The sequence below is a fragment of the Protopterus annectens genome, chromosome 3.part0 (genome assembly GCF_019279795.1).
Source record: "Protopterus annectens isolate FY-2018-M chromosome 3.part0, PAN1.0, whole genome shotgun sequence".
NCBI classification, from domain to species: domain Eukaryota; kingdom Metazoa; phylum Chordata; order Ceratodontiformes; family Protopteridae; genus Protopterus; species Protopterus annectens.
Genome location: NC_056731.1, coordinates 400,909,487 through 400,921,566, shown reverse-complemented (window position 1 = coordinate 400,921,566; position 12,080 = coordinate 400,909,487).

Genomic DNA, 12,080 nt, shown 5'->3' with positions numbered 1-12,080 from the left:
AGGTTTCATGAAAGAATATTCCTAAGCACCATCGAGCCAAGTGATGCCCGTTTCCTCGAGACCTGATCCAATTTGTAATGAGTGATAAAGGTATAAGGAGAAGACCAACTGGGTATTGTACAGATATTGTCCAAAGATGCTCTGGCATGAAAAACTAAGGAAGTTGCCATTGCTCTTGTTGAATGGCTTTAACTGAATGTGAAAGTTGGAGTCTTGTCGAAAGAGAGATGAAAGTTATGCAGTCTCTAAACCATTTGGCCACATTAACCTTTGAAACAGGATTACCTAATGAAAGAGAGGAGAATGCCACAAATGATTGGTCAGATTTTCTAAAATCTTTTGTCCTGTGAAGATAGATACATAACTGTCTGTGGACATCTAGTGAGTGAAGGGCATATTCCCTTTTATTAGAAAAATTTGAGAAGAAGGCTGGCAGTTGTAGAGTTTGTTTAATGTTAGATTGCGAAGCAACCTTTGCTAAAAAGGTTGGATTTGTCCTAAGGGCAACCCTGTCGTTGTGAAATATTAAATAGGGAGGTTTGCAGGATAAGGCCTGCAGCTCAGATACTCTTCTGGCAGATGTAATAGCCACCAAAAATAAAGTTTTCTAAGACAAATATATGAAGTCACAAGTTGTTGATGGTTTGAAAGGATTAATAGTAAGACCCTGGTGAACTGAAGTTAGATCTCAAGGAGGAATGGGTTCCTAAAATGTAGGTTGTAACATTAGGAGACCCTTTACAAAGTTTGTGTGACATTAGAGGCGCATCATTAAAACCCATATGAAAGTTGGAAATTGAGGCTAGATGAACTTTAATTGTTGAAGCAGAGGAACTGGATTGGTAAAGGGTAGCCAGGAAATCTAATGACTAGGACTGGTATAAGGGTTTAGTCCACTTTAAAGGGCTCCGTTAGCTAATTTTTCCCACTTACATGGATACAGCTTTTTAGTAGAATGTTTGTGCTGAGCAACAATAATTTGTCGGACAGGAGAAGAAAGGGATGGATGCCTGGCAATCATGGAAATTAGAGAAGCCATGCAGTGAGCTTGAGATTTATTTATTTATTTAAGTTTGGTGACCGGGGAAGTCCACTGGGCCAAGAAGAGCCCATTTTCAGTGGAGGTCCGGGGAGAAAAGCTCAACAATAATTGCAAGTTACATTTCACATGTTACAAAAGGAGTTCATACAGCTAATTAAACATTTACAGATAAACTCCATGATATTTGCAATTGGCTTGTCACAGTGTTACAAAAATTAAAAGACAATTCAATACAGAAATTTCAACATTTACATAAAGTGAATATTTTTGTTATAAACTCAATTGTAGGTTTAACATTTCAAACTATATAGCTACTAGCCATTAGTAGGTTAGGAAAATATTATGCATGGAGAGGGTAATAGTATATTTGAGATTGGAGAGTATAGTACAATAGATATTGGAGAAAACATAGTTTTTAGTAGGGGAGGGATTGTTTTGGGTGGGATGAAGTAATAGTAAGGTAGTTTGATGAATCAGTGCAAGGTGGAATGAGGGAGGAGGGGTTTAAGTTGGAGTGTGGCAAAGGCATTCCCATTTGGAAGAAAGATGAGACAGTAGCTGAGATTTGAATTTTTTATGGTTAGGTAGGTTATTGCGTAGGTGTGTGGGGAGAGAGCTCTCCTGTTTAGCTAAGGAGTGGGACAGCAGTAACTGGTCAGGAGTTCATGCAGGTTTGTGAACCTGAAGGAGATTTTGGTTTTTGGATCTGAGTGAGCAGTTGGGAATGTAAGGTTTTAAGGAAGTAGTGAAAGCTGGTCAATTGGCAGGTTTAAAGATGAGCTTGTGAGCAATGGTGAGTTGTAGGTAACTGAGGTAGTTTGGTAGCTGAAGCCAGTTGAGGGTGAGGAGGGAGTGGCAGTGGTGAGATGGGTTTTTTGAATTGGTTGCAAATTTGGAGATCTTGTGGTAGCATGATTCAAGTTTGGACCGAAGGCCAAGATAGAGATTGGTGAAAAGAGGGGCACCATACATAAGGGAGGGGAGTAGGAAAATGGATGCAAGAGTCTGACAGGTAGAGTGGCTTAGGAAGCAGTTGTGCCTGTAGAGGTGACCTAACAGTGGAGTTTCTTGATTGTGGAGTGGATGTGGGTGTCAAATTTTAGTTCTTCATCGATAATGATGTCAAGAAGCTTGGTGTTTGGAACAATTTCAAGGAGGGTGTTGTTTTGGCTCTGTATGGTGAATGTGGATTTGTCAATGGGGTTTTTGGTAGGGGAAAAAACATTAGTTTGGTTTTATTTGCATTTAGTGCCAGATGGTTAGACTGCATCCAGGTTTATGTTTTGGAGAAGGCTTGTTGGGTTTTTCCTAGGAGCTCGGAGGGGAAGAAGGCTGAGCAGATGATTGTTGAGTCATCTGCATATTGGATGATAGATGAGTCTGGGATGGATTGGTTAAATTGTTCATGAATAGGTTGAAGAGAAGAGGTCCAAGAACAGAACCTTGTGGGACACCTGTGGGAGTGGAAAGGAAGGGGGAGGTTGAAATTTTCCATTGGACAGCTTGTTACCGTTTGGACAAATAGCTGGAAAACCAGGTGATGGTGGTGGGAGAGAGGTGTAGGATGGGGAGTAGGGATATAATTAGGATGTGTGAGATGGTGTCAAAGGCCTTTGACAGATCTAGGAACAGTGTGGATACAAACTTGCCTGAGTCGGGTTCTAGGTTTATGGTTTCAAGAAAGGAAAGAAGAGCAGTTATGGTGCTGTAGCCAGGACGGAAGCCATGTTGGGTAGAGGAGAGGAGATTGTTTAGTGTTAGGTGTGCCATGAGTTCTGCTTGTATTGTTTTCTCTAGTATTTTAGAAAGAGAGGAAAGGATGGCAGTAGGCCTGAAGTTGGTAGTATCAGTATTTTTGCCACCTTTGTGGAGGGGGATGATGTAAGCATGGCACCAGATAGAAGGGAAGTATGATTCTTGTATGGATCTATTTATAAGAATAGAGATGGGATAGGCAATGCTGTCTGCAGATAGTTTGAGGAAGGAGGGTGGAAGGCTGCTTGGTGCATTGCGACAGGGTTTGAGTTTGAGGAGAAGTATTTTTATAATGCTTGTGGGGATGGGCTTGAGGCAGAAGGATGTGGAGGAAGGTTGATGATGGGGTGGTGGTGGAGGAGGGGGTGGGAAGGAGGCTGGCAGTTTACCTATGCAGTCTATGAAGAATGAATTGAACTGGCTGGCTGTTTCAAGGTTGGGGTCTGGACAGGGCTTTTCTTTGTTGCCAGGATGCAGCACGGATGAGTAATTTTGGGGATTTGTTGAGTGCAGGGACTGGAGTTTGGAGTAATGGGCTTTGTGGTCTTTAATTATTAGTTTTTTGTGGAGTTTCATAGTTGCTTATACTTTAGGAGGGTGTTAGGGTTTTTATGTTTTTGATGTTGCTTCCATTTTTTTTGTCCCTTTGGTGCAAGGCTAGTGTAATATCTTTTGATAACCATAGGCAAGGATTGGTTTTGATGCATTTGGTTTGAGGGGAGGCTTGCTGATTGAGAAGGGTTAGGAATATGTGGTTAAAGTAGGAAACAGCATCATCTACAGGAATGTTTTTTAGAGGAGATCAGTCAGTATGGTTTAAGCATTCAGAGAAAGTTAGAGGGTTGAAAGAGGAGAGGTTGTGGGTTTGAATGTAGTGGTGTTGTTTATGCAGTGAAGATGGGAGACGGTCAGTGAAGGCTGGTAGGTGATTGCTGAGAGGATCAGGTAATGTTCCGGCTTTGGTGATAAGGTTTGGGTGAATTGTTAGGATCCAGTCAATGATGGTACCAGAGGTACCATCTTTATTTGGTCTGGTTGGAGATTGTATTTGTTGGGAGAAGTTGTACAGGTTGATTGTGTGGGATGGGGCTTCCGAGTTAATAGTATTCCAGTTGATGTTGGTATCACCAAGTATATAGGTTTCATTTTTTATATTGGAGGAGAACCAGGACAGGATGAGTTTTGATATTATCACCAGGGGAAATATAGAGGGCAGTGATACATATGGACTTGTGGATGTTTATTTTTTAGAAACCTATTATAATTTCAGCATTGGCAAAAGTTGGTATTTTATTGGAGTAGGGAGTTATTGTATGGGAGGTGGGGTAGATTATTGCTACTCCACCTCCTTTTTTGTGGGCTCTGTCATTGAAAATGATTTGGAAACCTGGTGGTAGGATTTCACTGTCTTTTATATAGGTTTTCAGCCAGGTTTCAGAAACAGTGGTAATGTCGGGGTGTTATGGGAGAACCAGGCATGGAGGTTAGTGATTTTGTTTTTTAGGCTTTGTGTATTAAGTGTTGTAAGGCAAATGGACTTTGAGTTTGTGGGTTGTGTGGAGGGTTTGGTCAGATAGATGTTAGGGATGGGTCCGGAGTTGGGGTGGAAGTCGCCGGCTAGTGAGAGAGAGATGTGGTGGAGTAGAACAGTGAGGCAGTGTGTTGGGCAAGGGTAGCTTGGGTTGTGTGAGAGTAGTGATTTTCTGGTACCGTTTAAGAGGGGAGTACAGGGGGGTTGGGTTAGGAGCAGTTTTAGTTTGAAGAAATAGATTGGGTTAGAGGTAAAGAGTTCATGTGAAATGGATGAGTAGGATGGGAAGTGAGGTTGATGGTAAGATGTAGTGGAGTGTGTGTGAGAGGTATAACAAGGGTTGGAAAAAAGTGTGAGATAGGTAAGAGAAGAGAGATTAGTAGGGCAAATGGGGTTATAGGGAGAAATGCTATGTAGAGCATTGTAGGAGGGGTGGATGTTTGGGGTGATATAGATCTACAAGTGGGTGAGGTTTGGTTTGGAGAGGCGTTGAGTGAGGAGGAGTCAGAGGATGTATAAAAGTACAGATAGTGGAGGCGGTGGGGACAGGGTAGGGGAGTGGAGTGAGCCCGAAGGGCAAACAGAGTGAGTTACACCTTCTGGGAGGAGCATTAGCTGCGAAACAGAAAACAATCAGTGAGAAGGTCAGCAACTACAGAAATGGGGTAGCCTATCATTTTGGTTTGAATGTTACCTGTTTGTTGTATTATTTGTGCAACAGTGGGAAGCTTCAGTTCACTGAGAAGTATGAAAATAATGTAGTTATGCCAGGGGTTTTAGAAAGGGACATGCAGTAAGTGCACACTACTGAGGGATGCCCGTGGGACAGACAGAAACAGAGTGTAGTCAGGCAGAGGTTTTTAGTATTTAAAGATGGTGCCGCAGCTCAGAGGAGGAATAAGTAAACTCTCAAGAGGAAGAGGGATGGAATAGACAAGACTGAAATGGCTGGGAAGCTTACAATAAGACTATGTTAGGAGACTGAGAGAAGGGGGGGCTAAGAGCCAGGGCTTGGAGAAAGCTGTGAGAAAACAGGTTCGACAGGGCTAGGAAACTTGCACTAGAATTATGTTAGGAGAACAAGAAAAGGGGGGGAGGCTGTGGACCAGGACTTGGAGAAAGCTGTGAGAAGAGAAAAACAAACAACCAGCTAGTCCAGGTCAGTACCTAAAGGTGTCTGTTTATCTGTGTGAATTCAAAAGCGGATTTAGTAAAACATCAAGGAAGTAGAATATAAAATAAATGTAAAGCTTTGGGAAACTGTATATATTTGTTACAATAAACGAGAGAATAAAATATAAGAATATAAAAGAAATGTCATGTACAAGATAAATAAAATATAAGAATATAAAATAAATGCAAAGCTTTGGAAAAATGTATATATTTGTTACAGTAACTGGGAGGAAAAAGGGGGGGTCCAGTAGTGTGCACAGCAGAAGAATCAGTAGGAGTATCACGTAGAGAAGATTATAATAGACCTGCAGTGCTCACAGTCTGTTGATAAAAGTAGAACTTGCAGTGGCTTTTACTGGTTTGTACAGGGTTCGCTCTCCATGTTCTTGTATGCAGGCAGTTGTTTCAAGTTTTTTTTTGTTGTTGTTGATGGACATTTGAATGTGTCTAAAGAAACTGCTTATAAAAGTAGAACTTGCAGTCACTTTTACTGGTTTGTACGGGGTTCCGCTGTCCATGTTCTTGTATGCAGGCAGTTGCTTAAGGTTTTTTTTTTTTGTTGGGCCTTTGAATGTGTTTAAGGGAACTGCTCACAGTCTATTGATTAAAGTAGAACTTGTAGTAGCTTTTACTGGTTTGTATGGGGTTCCGCTCTCCGTGTTCTTGTATGCGGGCAGTTGCTTCAAGTTTTTTTTTTGTTGTTGTTGTTGTTGTTGGACCTTTGAATGTGTTTAAAGGAACTGCTCACAGTCTGTTGATAAAAAAAACTTGCAGTGGCTTTTACTGGTTTGTACGGGGTTCCGCTCTCTGTGTTCTTGTATGCAGGCGGTTGCTTTAGGGTTTTTTTTTTTTGTTGTTGGACCTTTGAATGTGTTTAAGGGAACTGCTCATAGTCTGTTGATAAAAGTTGAACTTGCAGTGGCTTTTACTGGTTTCTATTGGGTTCTGCTCTCCCTGTTCTTGTATGCCGGCAGTTGCTACAGGTTTTTTTTTTTGTTGGACCTATGAATGTGTTTAAGGGAAGTTGTGCACACTACTGAGGGATGGCCGTGGGACAGACAGAAACACAGTGTAGTTAGAGGTTTTTAGTATTTAAAAAAGATATGTTGGAGATTTGGATGAACCATGCCTTCTAGACAGCAGATCTGGAGCCGGGTCTAGAGTCCATGGTTTTCGTAGAAGATGAGGTCAAAGGAATGGAAAACAAACTTGTTGAGACCAGAAGGGGGCAATGAGGATTACTGAGTTCTCTGACCTTTTGGCTTTCTTTAGAAACTGGCATATCAGGGGAGTTGGGGGAAAGGGGTGGAGGAGAGCGGGCGGTCAGTTGTGGAGAAGAGTGTCTCTAGGTGGGAGGATTAGGGAAAAGTAACTGCTGCACATGTTGTTTAGGGGGGACACAAAAAGGTTGCAGCAAGGTAGGCCACAGTGATGACAAATCTCATTTGCCACCACATGATTTAGAGAAACATGAGAATGGTTCTGCTCAGTTTGTCTGCTATCACATTGGCGCTCCCCAGAATGTGTGTTGCTGTGAGAAAGACGTTGGAAGAAATCGCCCATTGCCTAACTCTGAGGGCTTCTCAGCATAATGGGTAAGATTTGGTTTCCGCTTGTTTGTTGATGTATCACACTACCGACATTGTCAGTTTGAATAGTTATTGTCCCTAGAGGAAGGACATCTTGGAATGCTTGCAACACTAAGAGCACTGCCCTCATCTCTAGAACATTGATGTGCAAGTTGGTCTCTAATTGGGACCACGTGCCTTGGGTTTTTTTTCCCAGACAATGCCCCCCACCCCATCTGGGAAGTGTCTGTGGTCACTATGGCTTAGGGCCAGGGAAGAATGAATGAATGGCCGAGCCAAGAGAATCGGAGTGGAGCCACCACATGAGATCCTGTTTGCAGTGATCGGTAATCAAGATTACATGAGACATTGGTAGGTGCATCATAGAGCATTGGGAAGCAAGTTGCCACTACAAGATTCACATGTGATACCTTGCTAGGGGAGCAAGAACAATTGATTCTGCAGTGGAGCCCAATTATTGTAGGACTAGTCTTGCTGGAACCTTTTTGTGTCGTAAAATTCGCTTGATTCATTGAAGTCTTTCTGGAGGGAGTAAGGCAATTCCTGAAACAGTTTTTAAATGGGCTCCAATAAATTCTAATTGCTGAGCAGTTTGCATGCTTCATTTCTTGAAATGTATGGTTATACCTAGAGATGTACAGAGGTGTAGAGTGTAGTCTCTTGCCCATTCTAACTGATGCTTGGTGGTAGCAGTAAGGGGCCAGCTGTGGTCAGGAAATACTTGGAATCCTAGCAGTCTGAGATGAGCTGCCACTACTGTCTTGCATTTGGTGAACACCATGGGGGTTGTGGTAAGACCAAAGGGCAACACTCTGAATTGGAAATGACTGGCTCCCAGCCAGAAGCGCAGATACCTCCTGGAGATTTTGCCCATTTCTGTATGGTAATAAGCTTCCTGAAGGCCTACAGAGCACATCCAATCATCTTTTTCCAAGAATGGAAGTATCAACTGTACAGAGATCATGCAGAATTTGGTTGGCTGAACTGCTTTGTTGAATTGGCTGAGATCCAAGATGGGTCTCCAGTCCCCTTTTTTTTTGGGCACTAAAAAGAACCTTGAGTTAAACCTGGGTCCTATTTGGTGTGGTGGGACGTTTTGGATGACTCTTTTGTCTAGCAGTCTTTGAATTTCTAAAGCTGTTGCTTCCCTGTGATTGTGTGATACATCCTGGAGTTTCTTCTGGGATGATTGGAGAACTGATAATGGTATTTTGTAACCCCTGGATATTATTCCTGGCACCCATTTGTCTGTAGTTAAGGTTTGCCAGGCAGAGTGGTGCAGAGAGAGTTATTCCCTGACTGCCTCTAGAGGAGGGCAATCTGGCACCCATTCAGGGGTGCTAGTAGGAAGTACCAGAGAGAGATTAATTTCTGCCTCTGTGGCGGCATCTTCCATTACTTCCCCTTCTACCTGAGGGAAAGCCTTTGCCATGTGAATCCTTGAAAGGCTATTTGGATTTTTTAAACAATAGTCTCCCACTTCTTTGGTTCCTGGAGTAAGGCTCTGAGGAGTGGAGAAACGTGCGCCTATGGCAGAAAAGGTCTTACCATTCTTTTTCATATCTGGCTAAAGTGTCTTTAACCTTGGGACCAAAAAGAGTGGATCCTTCAAATGTGCTATGCACATTTATTATTTATAATTATGTTTACATTGTTCTTTATTTTATATAATTGAATGGAAAAGCATGTGTGCTAGATTAGAACCCTGGCTGACCTGTATTGTGAGCATGAACTTATACCAGTTGCCACAGGAAAGGTTGGGTTACAAGTGTATTTGTTACAGTCATTGCCTTAAAGTGTTCATTCCATCTGAGACCTTGTTTGTCAGACCTGCTCATTAGTTATACATATACATTAAATAGTTGAGTGTTTAACCATGTATATGTGTGACATGAAACTTCAGCAAATAAATGTCTAATTGTTGAACCATAATTCTACTAATATCTGATATCCTGAGGTTGTACTGCAGGGCTCCTCCAGATGTATCTAGGCACCAGAAATGTGACTTCAGCAGGCTAAACACAGTCTATGATATTTTTTGTTTGAGCGTGTGCCTCATTATGGTATTTAGTGGGTGGGCATGCATTTCTGATTGGTGTTTATCAGCTGTGGCTCGAGTGCAAAACCTGCATCAATCAGTAAATGACACTGTGGGATATCTCCCCATGAAAACATCTGTTAGAGCTGAAAGTTGTGTCAGATATGGGAGTCATGGTAACTGCTTGGGTTGCCAGTACACACATTCAGGATAATTCCTCTAGTGTTACACACAACCTGGCAGTTAATGAAATGGAAGCCCTTTATGTTTATGTACACCCTTCCCTGTACCCTGGGTGGTGCCTTGATCTCAGTGTGTGTGCAACCTATAGCAACTAGGAGTTCAGGGAAGTGTGCTACAGTGTAGAAATCCTGCATAGTCATAGTTCTATACTGGGGTGTAATAGGAAACTGCATGTAATCACTAGCATATTGTAGCATAGCATTCAGGAATTGATGTAGGATCCTGGATGCTGATGTCTGTGACACCCCCCAGTATATATCCTGTTGGTCTCTGGAAGGTTCCTGTAGCTAATATTCTAAGTGTTACACATAACTTAGTCTCCACAGGTATTGGTTCATCTTGGTTTACCCTGAGGATGACAGAGGTTGCAGAGTTCCTGTAGTGTGTCTCCATCCACCCTGTAGCACTCTACAATTTTAACCTCATGCAGACCATGAAAAGTTAAACAGGGTCTAAAGACCCTTCTCATTCTAGGCTGAGGTCTGTTAGCAGCAACAGTAGCACAGACTTGGGCCTGTTGCACATGCACATATATAAGAGCAACAGCAGCCCCTAACATTGTTTCCTTGTAGGGTAGTTTCCGTGGCTGTATTCCAAATGGTTATGGTATTCACAGGTAAAACCTGCATTGAGTCTGCACAATCACTTTATAGCTTGTTGAATAGCTCCTCCATCTTGTATTGGTTATGTAGTAATTAGCATGCCACAATATTTACTGTGATTGTACAGCTCTACATAGCATGTAGAGTTGCTTACTGAATAGAAAGCAGAGTGCTACTGTGTGCGCGCATCATGGCACGATGTCTTCATGGTTGTAGCACACTGTGTAGGCTTTACTGAATTTGCACCAAGAACTATAATCACATGTTTCCAAAGCAAAGGTTACTTCATTTCCTGAGTAAATCATTAAAGAGACTTGTTATTGAAACCAGTAAAGCTGACCCTTAAATCCATTTATAAAAAGTTTTGATCCCATCTTGTATCTGGAACCCATGAGCTCTTAAAATTTAAAATGCTACCCTTTGCTGCTTCACTAAAAAAATGGAAAAAGCTCTTGAATAGTTTTTTTCAGGATGACTATATGTTGGATAGAATCTTTACTGCAAAAGTGTCTCTCAGTTTTTTGTACATTTATTTTTATCCAATGAAGTGTCTTCTGTTTATCTTCATACTATATGGATGCTACTGTAGCATCTGTGTTTTATTTTTCCTTGCTGAAGTAACTAAAGGCTTTTCCTCAGTTGCTTTTCTGTTAGAGGACACCTTTTCCTTTATTCACTATTTTTATTGATCTGTTTTTTTATTCATTAGCAGGTTCACTTGCCAGCCTCATTTCCCTTTCCTATCAATAAACCTATGCACTATTTTTAATTTATAAGCTTTTTAACTTGATTGAGACAGCTTTCTTTGTTTTCCCATAATTTTGTATTCTTTCTTAAACTTTCTTTCTTGTCTAGTATCAGTAATTCTTGTAAAAGATTTTATTCTATGTTTATTTCACTTGCATTGCATAGAATGTTACTGTTTGACCTTGTTTATGGCACATCTTGTGAGACAGTGTTTCACTGAGTGATGCTATTTTATATTTTCATTTTATTTTCGTCTCATTCTGTACTTGTCAATGGTGCTGCAGTTTTTGATTTATCCTGCCTTGTCCTTCTTTTACTTAAATATCATGAGTAGCTGCTTCATCTGTATATGCCCAAAGTGTAGCTGTTTAGCTTTGAGTACTGCACATCTTGAGAGGCTGCCTCAGCAATATTTCAGTTAGCAAATGTGACATTTTATATTTTCACATTGTTTTCTTTGTTATTTTGCACTGGTCAGTGGTAGTGTAGTAGTTGACTTACCTTGCCTGGTCGCGCCTGAATTTAAACCTCTCTCTCTCTCTATCTCTTTCAATACATAGCCATGTGTGTGACATGAATATATAGGAGAGCAGCAGTATACACTATGTTATGGTAAGTATATTTTGCTAAGTAAATCTTTCATTTAAGGCGATTTAAAATGTAGTGACTATTTAAGGACTGCTTTTTAATTTGTTGTTGAACAATTTTCTGGTTTCTGACCAAAAGTATAGCTTTATTATTAGCAGCGAGTGGATTTGCTCTTAACAATTTAATATAAATTGCTAACACAGTTTTCAATGTTTGGGTTTTTGATTTTCCATAGATATTATAATCATAGACAGAAATATAACTGTTTTACCTGTGCTTGTTCATAGGTGTATACTAGGCTAATGACCACTGGATCTTTTATAAGCCTTGTCAACCATACCTAATGTATCTTGCAAGTTTATGTGCCCTAGATGTTATTTTAATGGATATATGTAAGCTGGGACAATATTTTCAGGCTATCTCTGCCCATTAGAGACATTGGTGCTAGAGCCAGAGTACATTTCTGATTTCCTATCCACTGGTCCAGATTTCTGTTGAATTGGGTTTGGGAAAAGCTCTGCTTCACATGGATAGAAAACCTATTCCAGAGAAGGGGAATTCTCTGAGACACATACCTTTCCCTCAAACATGTCCTATTTATATGACAGGCAAAGTTTAAATACCCAGATTGAGTAATTCTGATGCTGATATGAAAAGGTCCATCAGAGTGGGATCCATGGATGCCTTGTATGCCAGGCATAGATTGCTTCTCAACAGTCTGTAGGAACTAGAGTATAGAATGGGATATTCTACTCAGTGAGGACCGATTACA